Raw genomic sequence first — 25,189 nt, 5'->3', positions numbered from 1 at the left:
ATATCCTCAAAGAGATAAAGGAAAACATGGACAAATGATTAAATGATATATGAACAAAATGAGAATTTCAGTCAAGTGATGGAAATAATAAACAAGAATCAAACAGAAATACTGGAGTTAAAGACCACAATAACGGAAATAAAAAATTCCCTAGAGTGGTTCAGTAGCAGACTGGAGCTGTCAGAAGGAAGAATCAGTAAACTTGAAGATATGACATTGAAATTATTCACTCTGAGGAGCAGAAAGGAAAAAGGGTGAGGAAAAGTGAACAGAGCCCAAAAGATTTATGAGACATCATCAAGCATATGAGAGTCCCAAAAGGAAAAGAAAGAAAGAGACAGAAAGAATATTTGAAGAAATAATGTCTGAAACTTCCAAAATTTAACCAAAGGCATGAATATACACATCCAAGAATTTCAACAAACTCCAAACAGGGTAAACCCAAATAGACCCACACCATGACACATTATAATCAGACTGCTGAATGCCAAAGATAGAATCATGAAAGCTATAAGGGAGAAGCAATGCATCATATACAAGGGAGACTCAATAGATTAAATGCCAGTTTCTCATCAGAAATGATGGAGATAAGAAGACAGTGGGACAACATATTCAAAGTGCTGAAGGCACAGAATTGTCAACCAAGAATTCAGTATCTGACAAAACTGTTTTTCAAAAATGAGGGAGAGATTGACTTTCCCAGATAACAAAAGCTGAGGCAGTTAGTCACCACTAGATCTGCCCCATAAGCAATGCTAAAGGGAGTTCTTTAGATGGAAAGGAAAGGACAGTATGCAATAGTTTGAAGCTACATAAAGAAATAAAGGAATCTGGGAAAGGTAACTACTTGGCTAATTATAAATGCCAATACTATTGTATCTTTGGTTCCTAACTCCGTTTTTCTCTTTTTTACAGGATTTGTAACACAAATGCATAAAAAGTAATGATTAATCTATGGTTTTGGACACACAATGTAAAAAGATGTAATTTCTGACAAGAACAACGTAAAGGTGGGGGGATGGAGAGGTATACATAGTTTGTGTATACTGCTAAAGTTAAGTTGACATTAAATCAAATTAAATGGTTGTAGATATTTCTATAAAGAAAATATCTGAGAAATATTCACAGAAGGAAATAAAGAAGTCTCAATATTTCACTACAAAAAATCAACTAAATACAGTTGGACCGTTTGAATCAGGATCCAAATAAAGTCCACACATTGCATATAGTTATACCTCTGTTGTTTGAAGTCCCTTTTATCTTCTCATTGACTTGCTGAAGAGACTGATCAGTTTTTTTATCTCACCTGAATTTTTTCATCTGTCTCCTATAGTCATTTGCTTGCATCTTGCTCCTTCCCCCCCTTCCCCCACTCCATCTTCCATGCTGCCATCAGAGCCATCTATCTAAAATATAGTTTAGATCATGTTCCTTCCCTTCTTGAAACTCTTCAATGGTTTCCATGAGCTACCAGGATAAAATCCAAACTCCTTCCCTTGTCATATAACCTCTTCACTGATCTCTATGCTTCCTCATACTAGGCAGGGCAAAAACTTCTTGCTTTCCCCAAAACACTGGGCTTATGCAAACCACTCTATCTGGAATGCCATGTACTCACATCCCTTAACCCCTGGGAAATACCCCTCTCCCCATGCTCAGCTCAAGTATCACCTCCTCTGTGATGTTTTCCTGATTCTTTGAAACCCACTCAAAGAAAATTGACCATTTCCTCCTGCCATCATGGCCCCCGCAGTGCTCCACTGCATATAAGTGTTTACACTGCTGGCTCCTTCTGAGGCCCCTTGAGGCTGGCTCCTACTCAGTGTAGTAGTCTTACCAGCCTGTAGAGGCTTAGCAAATAATTAGCTTTTAATAGATGCTTGTGAATAGGTGAGTGAATGATAAATGAATGGGTTTAAAATACAACCTGAGAAACACTTAAGTTTGTTCCAAAAACAATTTCTTAACAGCCACTCCTGCTTACGCTCTTGAGACCATGTGTTCAGCCATAACTAGGTCAGGGATGGAGCCATTCCTCTTTGAGACAGGGCCACAGACCTCCAGCCTGTTCATTCTCACCCAGTGCCCCTTTGAGAGTGTGTGGCTTTTGGTGACTCAGGTTCTATTATAAGACCATTGGGTTCTCAGGAAATGGAAGCATTTCTGGAAAAAAAAATTATATATATCTCTTTGGATAAGAAGAATTCCTTCCTTAGAGAAACAAAGTTGCTTTCCTGACCAGTATGGTTTATTATCAAGCATAGGATAAACTGAGAAAAGACAGGTTAGTGACAGGGAAGCAGATTACAGGCTATTGTTCAGGGTCAGGTGTTCAAAGCTGATTAATTTGGTGACATGTGCATGCTACTTCCCTCTTTTGGCCTGTGTTTTTTAATTTTCCAAATGAAGATGCTGGACTAGGTGGTGTCTAAGATCATTTCCAATTCTATCTATTATCTAATTCTTACATAATACCAGTAATAACATGCTTTAGATATGGTAAAGGCTCAGGGATTATTGATGGCATTTCATAGATACGGAAACCAAGGGCAGCAGAGAGAGTGATTTGCTTTAGACATGTGGAGGTAGAGCCATAGGCTGAATCCTTCCCAGGTAAGTTTCATTAAGCAATCAATATTTCCTCACTGTGGGGCAGACTGCAGCATTTTTCCCTTTAGAAAAGCAGGTCATTTGTTTCCTCCAGTCATCCAGAAAAAAACGAGGGTCAAAGTATTATGAAAAATATTAGAGCACCTCTATCCCGCTCCCTCAGCCTACTAAGGCTTTGAATCTCACATTATTCAAAGAAAAGCCAGTTGTGCTAAGACTGCTATGGGGCATGTAAGAAAGAGGCTAGAGTAGAGGAAGGGACAGATTTAGAGCTGCTAGGGATGCATTTAGGTTATGAGTGGACAAGGATAGAATGGGGAGGGGGGAGGAGGTGACATTGATCCCAAGAGCATAATGACAAGGTCAGCCTCATCTCTCTTCTCTCCATTCTTGGCAACGGCCAGCCTAGCCAGAAAGCACAATCTGTCAAATCTAATTAGAAGAAAGTGAACAATGGGCATCCAGCTCTAAAGTGACAGCCCAGTTTAATGGGTGGAGGAGCTTGGGAGGGAGGTATGCTTTGTGTGCTTGGTATTGGCTCCTTCAAATGAATCCTTCTGAAATCCAACTGCAAAACATCTAAAACTGGATTCTTATTTATTTCACTAGAAATCTTCAGGTCCCTGTGCTTTTGAATGCATGCACATCCAACAAAATCAGAGGAGAATCTGGCTCTGTTTCAAAGGTGAGGCTGTCATCAAAAACAGGTACATCACGGGTGGTTTGGACATGGTGTTGTGTGCATGCAACCGACATTAATTTGTTCATGTTTCTCTTTTGCATTTAATTATATTGGTGGTATTTGTGTTTCCTTTTTATTTTCACAACCATTTTTATTATAAGGCTTATAATTAGAGTCTTAAAATTTCAGAACAGCCTGAAATTTTATCAGGATCAGAAACAAACACATTTTAAGATGCAAAAAAAAATTTTTAATTATATTTTTGGCTTATACTTTAAGTGGCCTCTGATTTGGATACTTTAGTCTTAGATCAAAAGTGCTTTTCACAAAGAAAGGGTACAGTTTTAATAAATTGAATCAAATAAATATATTTGTTAAAATAAATTTATGAATACAGGTTATTGAAGCTTAAAAACCTGCATCTATATAATCTAAAGTCTCAAATAATGGAGGCCTATCTGATATCAGCAAATAAAGGTTGGTTAATTTACTCTGCCTCAGTATGGGATAGTCATACATCCCCAAGGTGTGAGAAAAAAATAATCATCTGAAGTGGGAGGGAGAGAGGGAAGAGTGTAAGTACAAGCACAATTAATAATTTACAAGTCTCCATATGCGTGGTTTTGATGCTCTTTCCTGTGCAGTTATCTCATTAATCCTCACAGGCACCCTGTAAAAACTATTATCTCTGCTATGCAGGAAAGGCCCTGAGAAACTGTAGCCTAAGGTTACAGAGTAAATGCAGAGGCAAGCCTTGCATCCAGGTCTTCTGGCTCCAAGTCTAGGGTACTTCCCACAACTGTACTTCTGGTAGAGAAAAGACATTAAATTTTAACAATCACTGAATTCCTAATAGCAATGTCAGCATGAGGACTCTCTTCTAATTGATTGGTCTCTCATGGACATGAACCTGGGCGTGGATTTTAACTTGGTGTATTTGTACCATTTACCTCATTTTACATGCTTGTTATTAACTTTTTATTTTCTAATAGCATCACTTGTTTCTTTTCTGTCCATTATTTCTTTTTTCTTTTATGTACATATTATATGAATGAATTATCTTGTAAAAAGATAAAGTCCACCAGTCCTACCCACCTCACCCCAAACCCAGACCCCTCCCCAGAGAAACCAATGTTATTACTTTAGGATATAACCGAATATTTTCTACTTGTGTTTGCATGTGTGTGTGTGTATCATACTGTTTTGTGTCCCTTTTTAAAACATAAATGGTGCTTTCCTGTACTTTTTGTTCTGCAACTTGCTTTTTCTTTTTTAAACTTTCTATGCCTTGGGGATCTTTTCTCAGCAGTATGTTTAAATCTAATTCATTCTTCTAAACTATTACATAGTGTTCCACGTATCATCACTTTTTACCATTTCCTCCCTACCTTGCCTATGCTTTTGAAATTACTTAGTGCCACAGCAAGTCAATATTTAACCATATTTGTACTTACGGGGCAGGGCAAGACAGGCACAAGCTTTCTGGCTGATTGGAGTGTTAATAACATCAGGAAAGGAAGGAAGAAAAGGTAGGAAGCCTGCGAGCCAGTGATCTGAGCTGAGCAGCTCAGGGCAGGCCCAGTGTTATCAGTGGATTTGCCTCCCCTCTGCCTCTGATTGTTGTAGTATTTACTTCTTTTAAACTCAGCTTTTCTACAGAGATATATTCCTTATTCATATGAGATAAGAGTAACATACTTCACATAGTGCCGTGAGAATTAAATGAGATAAGATAATGCACAGGAAAGAGCATCAAAACTGTGCATATTAAGGCTCATAAATTATTGTTTGTGCTTACTCCCTTCTCTCTTGCTCCCTCCCACTTCAGGCATTATGTTGTAGGGAAATTTCTCAAGGAAGGATGGTTAATAAATTGAGATTGTGCCTAATGAATTTTGGAAACAAACTGCTGTCTAGATTTAAGACCTGATGTGGATATTGATTAGTTCTGTGACTTGGGCAATGTTTTAATCATATGTAAAATAAGGGTGGTAATAATAGTAATACTTAGGTTGTAGGGTTGTTTATATATGTAAAGCACTTAGTGCAGTTTCTGGTATCATTAAGTAAGTGTTAGCCTCTGTCGACATTATTCAGAGAAGTTGCAACATCCTGACTTCTGTTTTCTGTCTGTAAATTACCACTAACCAGTTTCCTCAGGACAAGTGACATAAAGACAGGCCTACTCTCAGGGTTAGAGCACAGCCATTAATTGTTTCTTTAGTCCATAGTTTTTTTAAAAGAAAAAAAAAGCAAGTATTCTGTGAGCATCTACTGCATGCCCAATTCTACATGGGTACTGTGAAGTATAAAGGAAGGCCAGACAGGTCTCTTGCCCTCAGAGGCTTACAGTTCTTGTCATTGAAGTCCTTTGGGCCCTGTGAGCTGATTGTATGCCCATGAAGCTGACTCTGTTGGCAATGTCCTATCTGTTGACCTGGGTAGTAATTAAATGGGTGTTTGTTTTACCATAATTGCTTAAACTGAACCTTTATGTTTTATGTATTTTTCTGTATGCTTTCTATATTTTAAATTTGGTAAAAGAAAGCATACAATGTGATCCTTTGGTATAATAAAATACAGTTATTCATGTGTGTGTGTGTGTGTATTTATATGTGATAGTATACACATGTAGTTGTTCCTGAAGGAATCAAGAAACTGCTAATAGTTGTATTTAGGGATAGGGATTTGAGGATATGGGAAGAAATAACCTTTCACTTTTCACATTGAACCTTTTTGTACCATTTTAATTTTCTAATCATGTTCATGTTGGGATTATGAGCCAATTTGTATATTTTTATAAATCAAATAAGCAATGCATGTTATTTTTTTCATTTTTAAAATTAATTTTATCAATTTAAAAAAAACAGACAATAAAAAAAATTTCAAACAAAACAAAAACAAAGAAATAAGAAAAAACAAATAACCTAAAATAACTGCATTACTTCCAGGATGTTCCTACTCTACCCCAAGAAAATATACAGACTGTGACCCAGCAAAGGAATAAGAAAAACAGATAACCTAAGATAACTACATTTTTGTGAACTTGTTCCTACCCCACCCATCAGAAATTAACAAACCTTAGTCATTCCTGAACATTCCCAGAACGTTCAATTTACCTGCAATAACTTATCAATTCTTGTTAGGTTATTGTTCCCCCTTCACTATTTGATATCTGTTGCTAGGTCTCTAGCAATGCATGTTATTTTAAAATAAAACTTAGAAATTGAAGTTCTTAATGTATGAGGTTAACACTGAAAAGAACTTTGAGCCTGTCAGATGAAAAGTATTCTGTAATATACACTCTCTGAATAACAGATAACATAAATACAGGGTAGTGTTACGAATATATGCACCCAGTGGCTTTTTTATCACATTTTTCTGTTAATTACAAAGGTATATATAGACCTTTAACACCTGCTTATTTGTTCCTGATCTAGCTTCAGAATTATTTTAGAAGCTTGCTCAGGACTCAGATACAGAACTTGAGCCATTAGATCATCTCCCCACTAAGTGTTAATAGGGGTCTGGTTTCCTGGCTGGAGAGTTGCTCCTCACACTTCCTCCTGAGAGTGCAGGAAAGAATGAGACAGCAACCAGCTGGCTGAGTTGTTCTGGACACAATATGAGCTGATATTTTTGCAAGGAGATGAAATCCGAAAAGAGTAGAAACTGTCTTAAAGAGCCTGAGAGTGCTGTGTGAAGGGACTGAAACTACCTTATTTTTTGTTGAATTCCCAGGAAATAAACCTATAGTATTTCCAAAATGTCAATTTAGTCCTTTTCAGCCCAGTTAGTTTTCTCTGACCTACTGAGCCCATTTCTATTCTGTGGGTGAAGCCATTCCAACTGGCCCAAACTGAAATTCCAGTTGCACATAAAAGGCCACCTCAGCTGTCTAGAGCAGAAGCCATGTGTGAATATTGGTTTGGGAATTGGGCAGGAGATACCTTGAGTGCTTTGGGAGTGGCAGGCCTATTTCTAATACAGGAGCCAAGGACCCTTTGTCTTAATTCCACACTTAATTCCATGCTTAACAAATCAGGGACAGGAAATTCTGAATTTTTTTTAAAAGATCTATGTTAAATCATTCTTAAGAGAAAAAAAGACTTAAAATATGAAGTATGTTATTCTTATTCCTGAAGAGATTTCTTAGCAGACAAAGAAATTTACTAAGCTGCCCCTCTTTCAAGAAAAGATGCTTAGTTAAGGTTTGTGGTGACAGGTGAGAACGATTCAAAACACCCTATCTGACCATCCCCTTCTGAAGGAGATCTTTTTTTTTATTTTTATTGGATAAAAAGGGGCATTTTTCTGAAATTTTTGTCATGAAACCCAGAATAAAAACCAACAGCATTCACTTTAAAGTTCTAAAAAGAGTCTGTCCTGCATTTCACAGCCAAAGTTCAGGGCGCCAAAAAATATAATGTCCAAATAAAAATTGGCAGTTAATTTATTTTAACCTCCTGCAAGAGGTGAAAGCAGCTGGTGTGAGACTTGAGAGAGAGCCCATTTTCCAAGGAAGAACAAAGAGAAAGCGAGCGCCCCGCCCCCCTTGGAAAAGCGGCTTTGCTTTGTCTGATCCGGCTCCGTCCGAAGACTGCCGCAGGGGAGGCTCCAGAGCTGTGTCCCTGCCTTAGTTTAGTAACGTTTGGTGCCGCAGTCTGGGGGAGGCGGGGAGATGTATTAATGTTATCAGCTGCCCTGTTATGTATCCTCTCTCTGAAGGACATTTTTATAACGCAGCAATTCTTAGGGAGCCATTCCCCTTCTTTATTTCTGTTTCTCTGCAGATAAAAAATTGTCAGGTCTCATCCTGAATCCGGTCCCTGATTCACTAAATTACTATATATCCATGCTCCTTTTGTCCTCCAAACACTGAGCTTTTGGGTGCTCATCTGATTGGATCCAGACTGTGAGGGCTGCAGTGTAAGTGGTCACTAGAGGACTTGGGGGCCCAAGTCCCCTTCTCCAGCTTCCTCCCCCAGAAGCCTTCTGTTCCAGTTGGTTTCTAATTATTGTTCAAAAAAGAGGGCCCATTTTGAACCAGAGCCTATAATTTTGCTTGCATTATGCTCTGATGGGAGAAGTAAATCTTCATGTCAGAGAACAGGGACCTGGATAAACAGCATGACTTCAACACCAAATAAAATTGTCTATCTCTGTATCTTCACCCCCTTACTAGAAGGAGATGTACTATTCTTGCCCTTAAAGCAATGAACTGTACTAGTGGAAGGGATGAGAAGGTTATTACTGCTTTGTTTGGGCAACGTGAAGAATAGGACTGTAGGAGAAAGCATCTGCTTAATGAAGGGCAACATTAAAAGGGGGAAGCAGCACTTTGGCATCATCTTGTGGGTTAGAATTCCCGGTAACCGCCCTGGCTCAAGAGCAGAAGCGCAGTCCGTAATCTTTCTGTGGGCTTCAGCTATAGGGGGAGAAATGTGGTACCACAATTCTCTCCCAGTGGATGAAGATGACGTGTTCTAAGCAGATGATTGCAGAGGCCCCTGTCAAATGAGTGAAGCAGAAAAGAAAGTGGGGAGAGGAGGAGGAGACTCTGGAAATGGCACTGCAACAACACTGGAATAAAAATGCAGGGCCATAGTGGGAAAAGATACAGGCAACCACCTTGAAATTCAGCGCCGTGTCCGTTTTTACAATTTGCCGCTAACCTAACTTTTCGTTGTTGAATAATCAGATCCTTTTATGTAAATACCATTAAAGTAAGAGAATAAATGAAAAAGAGCCCCTAACAGGATCTTTTTCACTCTCCTTTGAGATTGCTTAAAAAAATTATACCCTAAAAATCATATTCACCTTTTTAGGAGGCATTAAAAACTGTCGAGCACTTTGAAACGTTGCATACCAAAACCATAACGTGCCTCTAGGTTTCTCTTCTTGACAGAAGAGGTTGCTCTGACTGGGTCCATTACTCCCAGTTTCCTTGGTTAGGGGACATAAAATGCAGCGTCCTGAGTGTGAGGAGCTGTTTGGAAGGTCAGTTCGGTGTCCGCTCTCCCTGGAAGCAACGCCGTAGCGTGCGGCAAGAGCCGAGCTCTTTCTCCTTTCTCACCAGCAGGCGGCGCTGTCTGGGGGGGGGGGCGGTGCTTGCCGCCGCCGCCCCGCCTTTGCGGGGGTCGCTTCCGCCGCGCGGCTCCCACCTTGTTTCAGGATCACCCGCCGCTCCTTGCTGGTCTCTTTTGTCGCAGTCTTCCTTAATCCTGTGCTATCTGCTTTCGTGATGGTTTATACTATTTGAAATATTGCTTTTTGGGTCCTTTGAGAGAGTGAAAATCCTGAAAACAAAAAAACTATATTTGGGACTGTGTAATCAATTATTTTTCAAACATCTCAAATGCACTTCAATTAAAAAAAGCTTCTCACACGACAAAAAGGCAGTGTATGTCGAAAATTAAAATACTCAAAAAACAAAACGAAACAAAACAAAAAACTCCTTCCTGTTTATTCCAGACTCTTCTTCTACAGGCGGAGAGAACGGCTCGCGAAAATTCAGCTGCGGCGCCATCTGCTGGACGCTCCGTAACACAGCAAAGCCCCGTCTAGGATGGAGTGGTCAGAGTTGCGGGTAAAGATCCGGCCTTTTCGCCTGTGAAGAGCTCTGGCACCAAGGTAGCGCTTACATGCAGTCTGCCAATCGAAAAGGGGGATAAACTGGGCCTCTACAAGAAAATAGACTCCGTTTTTAGGAGCCTGGGGACCTAAATGAACCGACATTTATTTTATGGGTAGGAAGGGACTGTCTTAGGAAAACCTATGATATCAGGATAAAAGAAGGGTAATTCATTTTATAATACTGCACATTTCCCAGGCACGGGGCTAAAAGCTAAAACTGTATTTTCCATCATTGCATACAAGGAATTATCTCAATGGGGCTGATTTTGCTGAATATAATTTCAGAGGTGAAGGGTGTGACAGAAATAAAATGAATCTGGGATTGGAGAGGTGTTAAAATATGGGCTTGGAAGTGATTTGACATCAGATTGCTAAACCTTGCTACCATTTTCCAAACTCTTAAGTCAGCTCTGATTCACTTGAATATTTTTCTATTTAGGATACTTCAGGCCCTTCCACAAAAAAGTCTAAACCCATTTGTAAACACATTTTTGTACATACCACAACATAAACCTGCATTCACCATTGTTGAAAACTTTGTTAAAGCCCATAATCAGAAAAAAAAGAGTTGGAGAGCTGAAGAAAGCAGAATTTTAGATCAGAATTACAGTTGGCCCACCCATCTGGAAAAAATATGATATCATTGATAGAAGCATTTGTAATGGAAAAATGTTATTGTAGTTCTGATCCTCCAGAGCTTGATAATTACTTTCTAGCAAAAATAAGTATATATATTTTGGAATGAGCTTGTGATGGTTTTCCTGAAAGAGATGAAGCTGCTTTACCAACAGAATAGCCTGCTGGAGCCTCTCTAATTATGTCTCCTTAGGGTCCTTGTCATTTGACCTCCGTATGCAATCAGTGTTTTATAAGGACATCTTCAGTAACTAAGTCCTCATTGATGAAGCCTACCTGAGTCTATCATAGTGAATAGTATTATAGAGAAAATACTGACCCTCTATATAGGTACTTGAAGAAGACATTCTAGTACTAAGATAACAGGATGAGAAATACAATAAAAAAACCCATGTGATGATGCATGGGTGATTGTATCAGAGAACTGGAAGATGGTATATTTTCTATTTTGAGTGAACAAAGAGTTATTGGGTACCAAATTGTCACAGTAGAGGAAATATTTTATAGCTAATGCCATATCTATCATACCCCACTACTAGTGTGTTTGTAGAGAAGAGTCTTTCATGGAAATTAATAGCTTTAAAACAAATCATCACTGTGAGTGGTAGCATTAAGTGGGGAGTCAAGCAGCTCTCTGTGAAGATGCTTTCAGGGCTTCTGGCTTAGGACAGTGTTGGGAATACAGGTTGTGGTGGTTTGAAGCTATATGTACCCCAGAAAAAATTTGTTCTTAAATCTAATCCATTCCTGTGGGTGTGAATCCGTTGTAAGTAGGACATTTTGTTGAGATTACTTCAGTTAAGGTGTGGCCCACCCCAATGAGGATGGGTCTATTACTGGAGTCCTTTATAAGCAGAATGAAGATCAGACATGGAGAAAAAAGCCACAGAAGAAGCAGCCAGAAGCTGAACATCAAAGAACCTGGAAGAGAAAGGAGAGACCAGGAGATGCTGCCATGTACCTTACTATGTGGCAAGCCAAGACCAAGGATTGCCGGCAGCCAGCCCCAGAGTACCACAGTCTTTGGGAAGAAAGCATCACCTTGATGATGCCTTGATTTGTACTTTCTTTTAGCTTCAAAACGGTAAGCAAATAAATTCCCATTGTTTAACCTTACCCATTTCACCATATTTGCTTGAGCAGCCCAGGAAACTGAAACAGGTGGAACAGTGGGAGCCAGATACCTTGGGTCCCCACTGTCTCTTCCTCTCATGTGGCACAAGACAGTCCCTTCAAACTGAGTGTTTTCTTTTCTGTGGTTCTCCTTATTTCATTAACTTGTTTGCATAGAGGCTGCCTCCACCCTTAGAAGAGAGCTGCAAACACAAACCACCTATCACTTTCCTCACAGACATCCCAAGAGCATTCATTGAGAACTATTTCTGGTGAACCTAATATAAAAAGGCCACTTACCCCACAGCAGTTGAGCTTGGGGTTCAAATATTTTGCATTTGGCAGAAAGCAAGGGAAAATTTTTCTAGAGGTGACCTCTCCCTTGACTTTCAGTCTGTTCTATAATTGGGCTTTTGAGAGTATGTGACCATTCCCTCAAAAACGCAAAACAGATAACTCTTGGTAGAAATTTCTATCTGGACTCTAGAATTAGGTAAGTGTGCCTCTCATGGTTGAAATCCTGACTTCACAGAGGAATTGCCTTAACAATGTCAATTCAGTTCACTTTTGTTCTCTCAGCGTAGCTCCTTGCTCCTCTTTCCCTTCTTTCAAGAATGTCTGGCTAACTCTTGTTCATCATTGGGTCTTAGCTTTCTGGCCACTTTCTCTGGTATAGCACCTCATGGTTCTCCATTATAACTCTTAGAATATCATATTGTCACTGTTGATCTGCCTGTCTCCAATACTAGACTCTTATGTTCTATGAAAATGGGGCCAAGGCTATTTTGTTCATTTTGCATCCCCATTTCCTAATTAGTGCCTCAGACAAAGTTGATGTTAGATGGGACTTCAACAGAGAGATGAGAGAGAAGGTTGTTTCCAGTGGAGGAACTGGCATGAATACACAGGTATAGGCCTGAAAGAATGCCAAGGAGCATGAGTGCCATTTGGCTGAAGCATGAAGAATATTGAAGGAGATGAGATGGGAAAGAATCTGGTATAATTATGAATATCGTGTTAGTTTAAGGCAGTGGTCATCAAAAGTTTAAATAGTTGCAAATGGTGACGTTTCTGATGTATATTGGATAACTGCTTCACATATATTTTCATCAAAAACTTGGAGCCTCAGATCTAGCTCATTCCATTTGTAGAAAAAAGCACTTAATTGACAAAACTAGTCCCCATGACTAAATCAATCAGCAAAATATACTTATTTTATGTCAGAAAAAGTTTACTTTAAATTTTTTTTTATTTTTTTTATTTTTTTTTATTTTTATTTATTTATTTATTTTTTTAATCATCATTTTATTGAGATATATTCACATACCACGCAGTCATACAAAACAAATTGTACTTTCGATTGTTTACAGTACCATTACATAGTTGTACATTCATCACCTAAATCAATCCCTGACACCTTCATTAGCACACACACAAAAATAACAAGAATAATAATTAGAGTGAAAAAGAGCAATTGAAGTAAAAAAGAACACTGTGTACCTTTGTCTGTTTGTTTCCTTCCCCTGCTTTTCTACACATCCATCCATAAACTAGACAAAGTGGAGTTTGGTCCTTATGGCTTTCCCAATCCCATTGTCACCCCTCATAAGCTACATTTTTATACAACTGTCTTCGAGATTCATGGGTTCTGGGTTGTAGTTTAATAGTTTCAGGTATCCACCACCAGCTACCCCAATTCTTTAGAACCTAAAAAAGGTTGTCTAAAGTGTGCGTAAGAGTGCCCACCAGAGTGATCTCTCAGCTCGTTTTGGAATCTCTCTGCCACTGAAGCTTATTTCATTTCCTTTCCTATCCCCCTTTTGGTCAAGAAGATGTTCTCCATCCCACGATGCTGGGTCTACATTCCTCTCCGGGAGTCATATTCCACGTTGCCAGGGAGATTCATTCCCCTGGGTGTCTGGTCCCACGTAGCGGGGAGGGCAGTGATTTCACCTTTCAAGTTGGCTTAGCCAGAGAGAGAGGGCCACATCTGAGCAACAAAGAGGCATTCAGGAGGAGACTCTTAGGCACAAATATAGGGAGGCCTAGCCTCTCCTTTGCAGCAACCGTCTTCCCAAGGGTAAAACTTATGGTAGAGGGCTCAACCCATCAAACCACCAGTCCCCTATGTCTGTGGTCATATTAGCAACCATGGAGGTGGGGTAGGCGAATACCCCTGCATTCTCCACAGGCTCCTCAAGGGGGCACTACATCTTTTTTTTTTTTTTTCCTTGTTTGTCTTTTTTCTTTCTTTTTTTTTTTTAACTTTCCCTTCTTTTTTAAATCAACTGTATGAAAAAAAAAAGTTAAAAAGAAAACAAACATACAATAAAAGAACATTTCAAAGAGACCATAACAAGGGAGTAAGAAAAAGACAACTAACCTAAGATAACTGCTTAACTTCCAACATGTTCCTACTTTGCCCCAAGAAAGTTACATAATATAGCAACATTTCAGTGAACTTGTTCCTACTACATCCATCGGAAATTAACAGACCATAGTCATTTCTGGGCATCCCCAGAACGTTAAATAGCTTATCTGTTCTTCTTGGATTATTGTTCCCCCTTCCTTAATTGCTCTCTACTGCTAGTTCCCCTACATTCTACATTATAAACCATTTGTTTTACATTTTTCAAAGTTCACATTAGTGGTAGCATATAATATTTCTCTTTTTGTGCCTGGCTTATTTCGCTCAGCATTATGTCTTCAAGGTTCATCCATGTTGTCATATGTTTCACCAGATCGTTCCTTCTTACTGCCGCGTAGTATTCCATCGTGTGTATATACCACATTTTATTTTTCCCACTCATCTGTTGAAGGACATTTGGGTTGTTTCCATCTCTTGGCAATTGTGAATAATGCTGCTATGAACATTGGCGTGCAGATATCTGTTCATGTCACTGCTTTCCGATCTTCCGGGTATATACCGAGAAGTGCAATCGCTGGATCGAATGGTAGCTCTATATCTAGTTTTCTAAGGAACTGCCAGACTGACTTCCAGAGTGGCTGAACCATTATACAGTCCCACCAACAATGAATAAGAGTTCCAATTTCTCCACATCCCCTCCAGCATTTGTAGTTTCCTGTTTGTTTAATGGCAGCCATTCTAACTGGTGTTAGATGGTATCTCATTGTGGTCTTAATTTGCATCTCTCTAATAGCTAGTGAAGCTGAACATTTTTTCATGTGTTTCTTGGCCATTTGTATGTCCTCTTCAGAGAACTGTCTTTTCATATCTTTTGCCAATTTTATAATTGGGCTGTCTGTACTATTGTCATTGAGTTGTAGGATTTCTTTGTATATGCAAGATATCAGTCTTTTGTCAGATACATGGTTTCCAAAAATTTTTCCCATTGAGTTGGCTGCCTCTTTACCTTTTTGAGAAATTCCTTTGAGGTGCAGAAAACTTCTAAGCTTGAGGAGTTCCCATTTATCTATTTTCTCTTTTGTTGCTTGTGCTTGGGTGTAAGTCTAGGAAGTGGCCTCCTAATACAAGGTCTTGAAGATGTTTTCCTACATTATCTTCTAGGAGTTTTATGGGTACTTTCTTTTATATTGAGATCTTTGGTCCATTTTGAGTTAATTTTTGTGTAGGGGGTGAGGTAGGGGTCCTCTTTCATTCTTTTGGATATGGATATCCAACTCTCCCAGCCCCATTTGTTGAAAAGACCATTATGGCTCAGTTCGGTGACTTTGGGGGCCTTATCAAAGATCAGTCGGCCATAGATCTGAGGGTCTATTTCTGAATTCTCAATTCGATTCCATTGATCTATATGTCTATCTTTGTGCCAGTACCATGCTGTTTTGGCAACTGTGGCTTTATAATAAGCTTCAAAGTCAGGGAGTGTAAGTCCTCCCACTTCGTTTTTCTTTTTTAGAGTGTCTTTAGCAATTCGAGGCATCTTCCCTTTCCAAATAAATTTGATAACTAGCTTTTCCAAGTCTGCAAAGTAGGTTGTTGGAATTTTAATTGGGATTGCATTGAATCTGTAGAAGAGTTTGGGTAGAATTGACATCTTAATGACATTTAGCCTTCCTATCCATGAACATGGAATATTTTTCCATCTTTTAAGGTCCCCTTCTATTTCTTTTAGTAGAGTTATGTAGTTTTCTTTGTATAGGTCTTTTACATCTTTGGTTAAGTTGATTCCTAGGTACTTGATTTTTTTAGTTGCTATTGAAAATGGTATCTTTTTCTTGAGTGTCACTTCAGTTTGTTCATTTCTAGCATATAGAAACATTACTGACTTACGTGCATTAATCTTGTATCCCGCTACTTTGCTAAATTTGTTTATTAGCTCTAGTAGGTGTATCGTTGATTTCTCAGGGTTTTCTAGATATAAGATCATATCATCTGCAAACAATGACAGTTTTACTTCTTCTTTTCCAATTTGGATGCCTTTTATTTCTTTGTCTTGCCGGATTGCCCTGGCTAGCACTTCCAGCACAATGTTGAATAACAGTGGTGACAGCGGGCATCCTTGTCTTGTTCCTGATCTTAGAGGGAAGGCTTTCAGTCTCTCACCATTGAGTACTATGCTGGCTGTGGGTTTTCATATATGCTCTTTATCATGTTGAGGAAGTTTCCTTCAATTCCTACCTTTTGAAGTGTTTTTATCAAAAAGGGATGTTGGATTTTGTCAAATGCTTTTTCAGCATCTATTGAGATGATCAATTGATTTTTCCCTTTCGAGTTTTTAATGTGTTGTAATACATTGATTGTTTTTCTTATGTTGAACCATCCTTGCATGCCTGGAATGAACCCCACTTGGTCATGGTGTATGATTTTTTAATGTGTCTTGGATTCGATTTGCAAGTATTTGTTGAGGATTTTGCATCTATATTCATTAGGGAGATTGGCCAGTAGTTTTCCTTGTTTGTAGCATCTTTGCCTGGTTTTGGTATTAGATTGATGTTAGCTTCATAAAATGAGTTAGGTAGTGTTCCATTTTTTTCAATGTTTGAAAGAGTTTGAGTAAGATTGGTGTCAGTTCTTTCTGGAAAGTTTGGTAGAATTCCCCTGTGAAGCCATCTGGCCCTGGGCATTTATTTGTGGGAAGATTTTGATGACTGATTGGATCTCTTTGCTTGTGATGGGTTGGTTGAGGTCTTCTATTTCTTCTCTGGTCAGTCTAGGTTGTTCATATGTTTCCAGGAAATTGTCCATTTCTTCTACATTATCCAGTTTGTTGCCATACAGTTGTTCATAATATCCTCTTATAATTTTTTTAATTTCTTCAGGATCTGCAGTTACGTCACCTTTTTCATTCATTATTTTGTTTATATGGGTCTTCTCTCTTTTTGATTTTGTCAGTCTAGCTAGGGGCTTGTCAATCTTGTTGATCTTCTCAAAGAACCAACTTTTGGTGATATTTATCCTCTCTATTGTTTTTTTGTTCTCTATGTCATTTATTTCTGCTTAATCCTTGTTATTTCTTTTCTTCTACTTGGTTTAGGATTGGTTTGCTGTTCATTTTCTAGCTCTTCAGTTGATCCATTAGTTCTTTGATTTTGGCTCTTTCTTCCTTTTTAATATATGCGTTTAGTGCTATAAATTTCCCCCTTAGCACTGCTTTTGCTGCATCCCATAGGTTTTGGTATGTTGTGTTCTCATTTTCATTCGTCTCTATATATTTAGCAATTTCTCTTGCTATTTCTTCTTTAACCCACTGATTGTTTAGGAGTGTGTTGTTTAACCTCCAGGTATTTGTGAATTTTCTAAGTCTCTGATGGTTATTGACTTCTAATTGTATTCCATCGTGGTCAGAGAATGTGCTTTGAATAATTTCAATCTTTTTAAATTTATTGAGGCTTGTTTTATGTCCCAGCATATGATCTATTCTGGAGAAAGTTCCGTGAGCACTAGAAAAGTATGTGTATCCTGGTGATTTGGGATGTAATGTCCTGTAGATGTCTGTTAAATCTAATTCATTTATCAGATTGTTTAGGTTTTCAATTTCCTTATTGGTCTTCTGTCTGGTTGATCTATCTATAGGAGAGAGTGATGTGTTGAAGTCTCCCACAATTATTGTGGAAGCATCATTTGCTTCCTTTAGTTTTGCCAGTGTTTCTCTCATGTATTTTGTGGCACCTTGATTGGGTGCATAGACATTTACGATTGTTATTTCTTCTTGTTGAATTGCCCCTTTATTGGTATGTAGTGGCCTTCTTTGTCTCTCAAAACATCCCTGCATTGAAGTCTATTTTATCTGAGATTAATATTGCTACACCTGCTTTCTTTGGCTGTAGCTTGCATGAAATATTTTTTCCATCCTTTCACTTTCAGTTTCTTTGTGTCCCTGTGTCTAAGATGAGTCTCTTGTATGCAACATATTGATGGTTCATTTTTTTTGATCCATTCTGCGAATCTGTATCTTTTAATTGGGGAGTTTAATCCATTTACATTCAATGTTAAAACCGTGAAGGCATTTCTTGAATCGGCCATCTTATCCTTTGGTTTATGTTTGCCATATTTTTCCCTCTCTCTATTAATATCCTTTATTGTACCCATACCGAATCTCTTTAGTACTGAACCTTTCTCCAAGTCTCTCTGTCCTTTCTTTGTTTCTCTGTCTGTAGGGCTCCCTTTAGTATCTCCAGTAGGGCAGGTCTCTTGTTAGCAAATTCTCTCAGCATTTCTTTGTCTGTGAAAAATTTAAGCTCTCCCTCAAATTTGAAGGAGAGCTTTGCTGGATAAAGTATTCTTGGCTGGAAATTCCTCTCACTCAGAATTTTAAATATATCGTGCCACTGCCTTCTTGCCTCCATGGTGGCTGCTGAGTAGTCACTACTTAGTCTTATGCTGTTTCCTTTGTATGTGGTGAATTGCTTTTCTCTTGCTGCTTTCAGAACTTGCTCCTTCTCTTCTGTGTTTGACAGTGAGATCAGTATATGTCTCGGAGTGGGTTTTTTTGGATTTATTCTATTTGGAGTTCGCTGAGCATTTATGATTTGTGTATTTATGTTGTTTAGAAGATTTGGGAAGTTTTCCCCAACAATTTCTTTGAATACTCTTCCTAGACCTTTACCCTTTTCTTCCCCTTCTGGGACACCAATGAGTCTTATATTCGGACGTTTCATATTATCTATCATATCCCTGAGGTCCATTTCGAGTTTTTCAATTTTTTTCCCCATTCTTTCTTTTATGCTTTCATTTTCCATTCTGTCATCTTCCAGGTCACTGATTCGTTGTTCAACTTCCTCTAGTCTTGTACTATGAGTGTCCAGAATCTTTTTAATTTGGTCAACAGTTTCTTTAATTTCCATAAGATCATCCATTTTTTTATTTAGTCTTGCAATGTCTTCTTTATGCTCTTCTAGGGTCTTCTTGATTTCCTTCATATCCCGTACTATGGTCTCATTGTTCATCTTTAGTTCTTTGAGTAGCTGCTCTAGGTGCTGTGTCTCTTCTGGTCTTTTGATTTGGGTGCTTGGGCTTGGGTTATCCATATCGTCTGGTTTTTTCATATGCTTTATAATTTTCTGTTGTTTTTGGCCTCGTGGCATTTGCTGAACTTGATAGGGTTCTTTTAGGGTTTGTAGACCTATTGAAGTCCTTATCTCTAATTTATCAGATCTACAGCTTCGTGGAGTACACTTTCTCTAACTAACCAGCAGGTGGCGTCCACGAGCCACCTGTTCTCCACAAGCCAGTTCTCCCCTGCTTAGCCTTTTTGGTGAGTGGGGGAGTGAGTCTTGTGGGGCCCAATTGGTGTACCAAGCCTGCGTGTGTAGTTGGTGTTGCCTGCCCTGTATGTGGGGCGTGTTTCTGGGCAGTCGGGGAGGGGGGGTGGCCCTAACAATCAAATCTCCCTGATGATCCTAGAGTTTTAAAGCTGCTGCAATAGTCTAATCCTTCAGTTCAGTCCTGCCACAGTTTGTCTCTGCCACTGACCCACAAGTCTTTGGTATTGGCGTATGGCTCCTGAGACTTGCAAGTGGGCCCCTCTTCCAGGCCGTGCATCCCGGGTCCTCTGTTGAGGGATGACTGTGCTATGTCACAGGTGAGTGCCGTCCCCCCAGGGCAGTTCTGGGCTGCTGGGCTGTATAGGGAGGCTTCCAGTCTGCTGAAATGATGGCTGAATGGGGCTTTGTTAATTCACACTGCTCCACCTTCCCAGCTCTGGGACATTCAGCTGAGGTTGCAGGGAAGGCTAATGTCCACGCCCAGTTTTGTGGTGTGTGCCTGTTATTTGAAGCACTTCCGTCACACTGGGTTGTCTGGGGCAGCTCTGGGCTATGGGGCTGGCGATGGGCAGGAGTGTTTCCTGTCCACCAGGATGGTGGCTGTGAGCGGACACCCCCCTTTTCTTGGGAAGTTGTGTTGTTTAGTGAATTTTCTCAGCCACTGGATTATTGCCTTTTGTCTCAGAGCTCTCTTAGTTCTGCTCTTGACTTGATGTGCCCAAATTGCAATTCTTTGAAGCTTTCTGTATTGGGCTTCTTAGAGTAAGTGTTTTAGAAAAAGAAAAAAGGATTTAAAAAAAAAAAAAAAGAAAAAAAAAAAAACGGCCCTCCTCAGAGATCTAATGGGTTATTGAAATGCTAATAGACAAAGCAACCAGGGCCATTAAGGAAAGGTCCACAGGGCAAGAGAGATCAGCTTTTCTTCGGGATTTGCATATGCGCCTCAAGGCCTGAGCTCCGCCCTTCCCCTTTCTGTGTTCACCAGAACTCCAAAAATCCTCTGCTTTTATTTTGGAGTTTTTCGTGTTGTTTTTTTTCTATGCCTGTCTCCTCTCTGCTGGGCTGGCTGCTTTCAGAGTCTCTGGTGTCTGGTCTCAGTCTATCTATGGTTGGAGTTTGAATCAGTAGAATGAGTTTCCGATAAGAGCAGCCACTGCAGTTCTCCCTTCTCCTTCCCGGAGCTGACAGCCCCTCCTCCCCCGGGACTGAGCCTGGCAGGGAGGGGCGCGGGTCCCCTGGCCGCAAAAACTTACAGATTTCGCTGATCTCAGCAGTTCCACGTTTTCATGAGTGTTGTATGAAGTATGCCCAAAGACAGATTGCTCTGTGGTGTCCAGTCCACGCAGTTCCTGGCTTTTTACCTACTTTCCTGGAGGAGTAACTAAAACTTACATCTCACCAGTCTGCCATCTTGCCCCGCCTCTACTTTAAATTTTAAATAAACAAACTATACTACTACAAGTCCTTCCACCATCTCACTTCTAAGATAGCCTGTGGTCCAAGGCATAGAGCCTGGACATGAATTTGTCAAGTGGATAAAATAAGGCACTGCCCTGTCAGTGTTTTTCAGGAGTAATGCATTCTTAAATCATCCCTTGGTTTAGGGGCAAAGCACATAGTACAGTTCAAGATGGCTAAGGGATGCCTTTCTTTTGAGAAGGCTAAGACCAACTGGGAAGGAGAAGCAGGAAAAGAGAAATCAGTTGAATGCAGACTGTTCTCAGGCAGATCATTTTTAGGAAAGAGGACATTTGGTAGTTAAGGATCTGGAAATTGAGCCGCTTAATATTACCCATGCCATGTACCCTCAGGGTACCCAGACCTCAGTTTAATGACCATGGTTTTAAAAAATCTGGATATTATTCTACAGACCAGTGATCTCCAGACTGGAGTACGCAAGAGGTGAAGAATTAAAATACTATGAGTTCTATTTATATTTTTTATGACATCTGCTTAAAATTTCTATTTTGATAGATGTTTATAATGTATATATATAATAGAAATGCAATAGCATTTAAATAACTTAAAAATAAATTATACACACATGCGTACATATAGATGTAGAGATGGGTAAGGAGGAAAGTAGGGAGGAAATGGAAGGATGTGCAAAGTGTTTACTGATAAGCACGTGTAATCAAAAAGTTTGGGGACCACTTTTAGGGACAGTAGTGAGTCATTGAAGGTTTCTGATTAAAGGATTGAAAATAAGCATAATTGTTGACTGCCAGTGATAGCAAGGAACATTGCTAAGTATGGAGGATACATAGAGGAGGTACCATGACTGCCTTCAAAGAGCTTGCAGTCTGGTCAACACATGAAAAATTAAGTAACAATAGTGAATGATAAATAGTGCATGGCTAATTAGAGGTAGAGCAATGAGGAAGAAATTTAAGAGAATGTGGAAGGAGCAATTGTTTTTCTATTCTGTTTATAAACATACATTCCCTTCAGGAAGAACTGAATTTTCAGCAAGGCCTTAAATGGTGATTGCCTCACCACACTATTTTTATTTCAAATTCCAAGCATTCTGCTTGGTCATGTTCCTTTGCCTCCATCGTTAACCACAGAATTGATGTTCAGCTTCTGTTTTTTGGGGACCTTGGCCTTCAGTTCTTAGAGTAAACACCTAAAATGTGAGAGTTTGCAATTAAGAAGGATTTATATCTGTAATCCTGGTTTTTTCAGAAGATGTCAACATTATGATGGTTATAACATCCAGGGAAAAAGGAAGTTGGGGGAGTAAATTTTAGTAGCTCCCCTATTTTTAGAAATCCTACTTTGACCAAAATTTCCCAGAGAGAGGGATTTTAAGAAGTTTCCAAAGAACGTGAAAATAAGGTATAATAACATCTTATGGTTGTGCTTAGTAGATACAATCTCAAAGGATTTTCATTATCTTGTCCTTGCATTCCCAGCAGTTAAATCTCCATTTTGTGTAAGGGTGATATAATAAGTCAAGAGGAGCCCCAGATCCACAGCCTGGACAGGAGCTCAGGTTTGTTGTCAAATACTGTGTTGGAAAGAACCCTGACGCGCCCACCCAGATGCATACTCAGGCCCACCCTCCTCAAAATAACCCCAGAGGTATTATTTTAGCCATTTTACTGAAGGAAAAAACTGGGACTTGGAGGAGATAGGTACATTTGCCAAGTACATGATTACTAAGTGGTAGAGCCGGAATCCAACCTAGGTCTGTCTTACTCAGAGTCTTTTTGATCCTCTCCAACATCAAGGAGGGAAAGAACTGAAAAAAGGTGGCTGATTCATCCCTGGAGGTAACTGATAATTTCTGAGAGAACAGTTTCAGTAGAGTAATAGAGGCAAAAGACAGATTTCATGAGTTTTATTCATCAAATATTTAAGGAGCTATGACGGAGTAAGGAGGCAGGCAAATCCTCTCTCCCAAAAAGCAACTCCAAAGCTGGAGAAAATTGACAAAAGCAAACATTTCCAGCACTCTGGAAATCAACTAAAGTCATATAATAGTCTGAGAAGTGTTCATACTTAAAATAACTACTGAACTTTGGGTGATAACAGTAGGAATCTGTGGCATCCTCGCCTGAGGGCATTCCCATTCCCCGTCTTCCCTGTAGCTCAGATAGCATGGAGATTTTGCAGGGTTGGGGATGATGTGAGGACCAGGGACGTTACTGGCACCGTCAAAGGGAGCTCACTTGATTTGGAGCAAGAAAGAGCCAACAGTTTTACTAACTTGAGGCTGCAGTTGTGATTGGGGCAAGTGTATTCCTGGCTGAGTGTGTACAGGCGCACAGCAGAGACCAGAGAGGGACTAAGTCAGCCACGTACTCCTGGCTGACTCTGAGTCTGCATGCTTGCACAGAAGAGATGTGAAAAGACCCAAAAGAAAGTAAAAGTAAAAGGTCAGACAGACTTGAAAATGGCCAGAAGTTTGAATATGCTCTCCAGCCCACACACAGATCCATTATCAGAGGACAGAAGCCTTAGCAACTTGAGGTATTTGAGTGCAAACTCTGTTTAATCATTGACTGACCATTAGGTCGTCAGAAACAAGGTGACCCCTTGGAAGCCAGACTTAAAAGTAAAAACAAGAAAAAAGAAACTGAGCAGAGATATCAGCAGTTCACACACCACAGAGGAACAGATTTCATAGATATAACAGATTTAACCCAGGCAAGTTACTAAATAAAGAAACATATGCACAAACCAATAAAAGCCTAAAAAAGGAAATCAGAATCCAAAGTTGCTACAATATATTATTTCCAATTTCCAGTTTTCAACAAAATATGCAAAGAGGAAAGTATGGCCTATTCTGAGGAAAAATAAAATAGAAACCTTGTCTGATGTCTACAGAAGTTGGATTTAGCAGACAAAGACGCCAAAGGAGCTATTATAAATATGTTCAAAGAACATATAGAAATCATGCTTAAAGAATCAGAGGAAGGTAGGACAACAATGAATCAATAAACAAATAATAGGGAGACAAATTATTAAAAGAAAACAACAACAAATGTAATTCCTGGAGTTGAAAAGTAAAATAATCTAAATGAAAAAATTCACTAGAGGGATTCAACAGCAGATTCAAGATGACAGAAGAATCCATGAATTTGAAGAGAGGTCAATAGAATTTATCCACTGAAAACAGAGAATAAATACTAGAGGAAAATGAACAAAGCCTCAGAGACTTGTGGGACAACATCAAGCAAACCAAAATATGTAAATGGGAGAGGAGAGAAAGAGGCAGGAAAAATATTTGAAGAAATAGTGGCCCAAAACTTGCCAATATGAGGAAAATAATAATCTACAAACCAATTAGGATAAACACGAAGAGATTCACACCTACACACATCTTACAAACTGTTGAAAGCATCAAGAGAAAAAATACCAGGAACGGGAGCATCAATATCATTATGGCTAATTTCTCATCTAAAACAATGGAGGTTTCTCATCTGAAACAGTGGAGACTAGAAGGCAGGTGAATGACATATTCAAAGTGTGAAAGAAAAAAACCTGCCAACTAAGGATTTTATATTTAGCAAAACTATCCTTCAGAGAGGAAGACAATATAAAGACATGCCCAGATAAGCAAAGACAGAGAGAATCTGTTGCTAGCAGACCTGCCTTACAAAAAAATAGGAAGTTCTTCAGGCTAAAAAGAAATTACATCACTTGGTAACTTGAAGAAACGGGAAGAAATGAACACTGCAAATAAGGAACATGTGGATTAACATAAAAGACTATAAATATAATGTTATTTCTTCTAATCTTAACTTCCTTAAAATATATGTAATTGTATAAACTAATAATTGTAACACTGTTTTGGGTGTATGTTCCAACCTAGCTCAGCCCCAAGACCGAAGACCACACCAGGCAGAGTTTGACATGAGTTTAATAGGACTTAACAGACAGGAGAGAGTTCTTCCTGGTGGCGGCTGGCCAGAAAAGATGGAAATTAGTGCCCTGCAAAAAGCAGGGGGTGCTGGGGGGTGGTTTATAAGGGTTAAGACAAAAACATTCCATGGGGTGTTAAGAATAGAGAGTCAGCAAGGTCTTGTGAAACAGAGGTGTGGAGATTTGTTACCCACAGTGATAAAGGGAGGGGAGTTTTAATGCTTTGTTTTCCATGCCATTTGTACATTCTTTCCCTCTCTGGGGAAGTCTGATGACCTTTAACCTCTGTTCCAGTCAAGTAAGTGGCTACCTGCAATAACTCACTTTCACAGTGGAAGAGAGGGGGCCCAGGCACTTGGTCCCCACAGTCCACCCCCACGCAGAAGACTATGTTGACCATAGAACAGACATTGTGTCCATGTTCCACAGCAACAGTGTAAGAGATAGGAGTACTCT

At 39.4% G+C, this 25,189-nt stretch overlaps 1 long non-coding RNA gene across 1 annotated transcript; it reads left to right on the top strand.

The window, feature by feature from the left end:
• On the top strand, positions 1 to 22,296 carry LOC119543107. The gene is made up of 5 exons (XR_005218525.1): positions 1 to 839; positions 3,220 to 3,295; positions 9,767 to 9,925; positions 11,421 to 11,648; positions 22,279 to 22,296. It is a non-coding gene; the product is annotated as an uncharacterized LOC119543107 (long non-coding RNA).
• The last annotated feature ends 2,893 nt before the right edge of the window (positions 22,297 to 25,189 follow it).

The sequence above is a fragment of the Choloepus didactylus genome, chromosome 8 (genome assembly GCF_015220235.1).
Source record: "Choloepus didactylus isolate mChoDid1 chromosome 8, mChoDid1.pri, whole genome shotgun sequence".
Lineage (NCBI taxonomy): Eukaryota > Metazoa > Chordata > Mammalia > Pilosa > Megalonychidae > Choloepus > Choloepus didactylus.
Note: the sequence above shows the minus strand (reverse complement) of the source record. Positions and strands in the feature narration are given on the sequence as shown.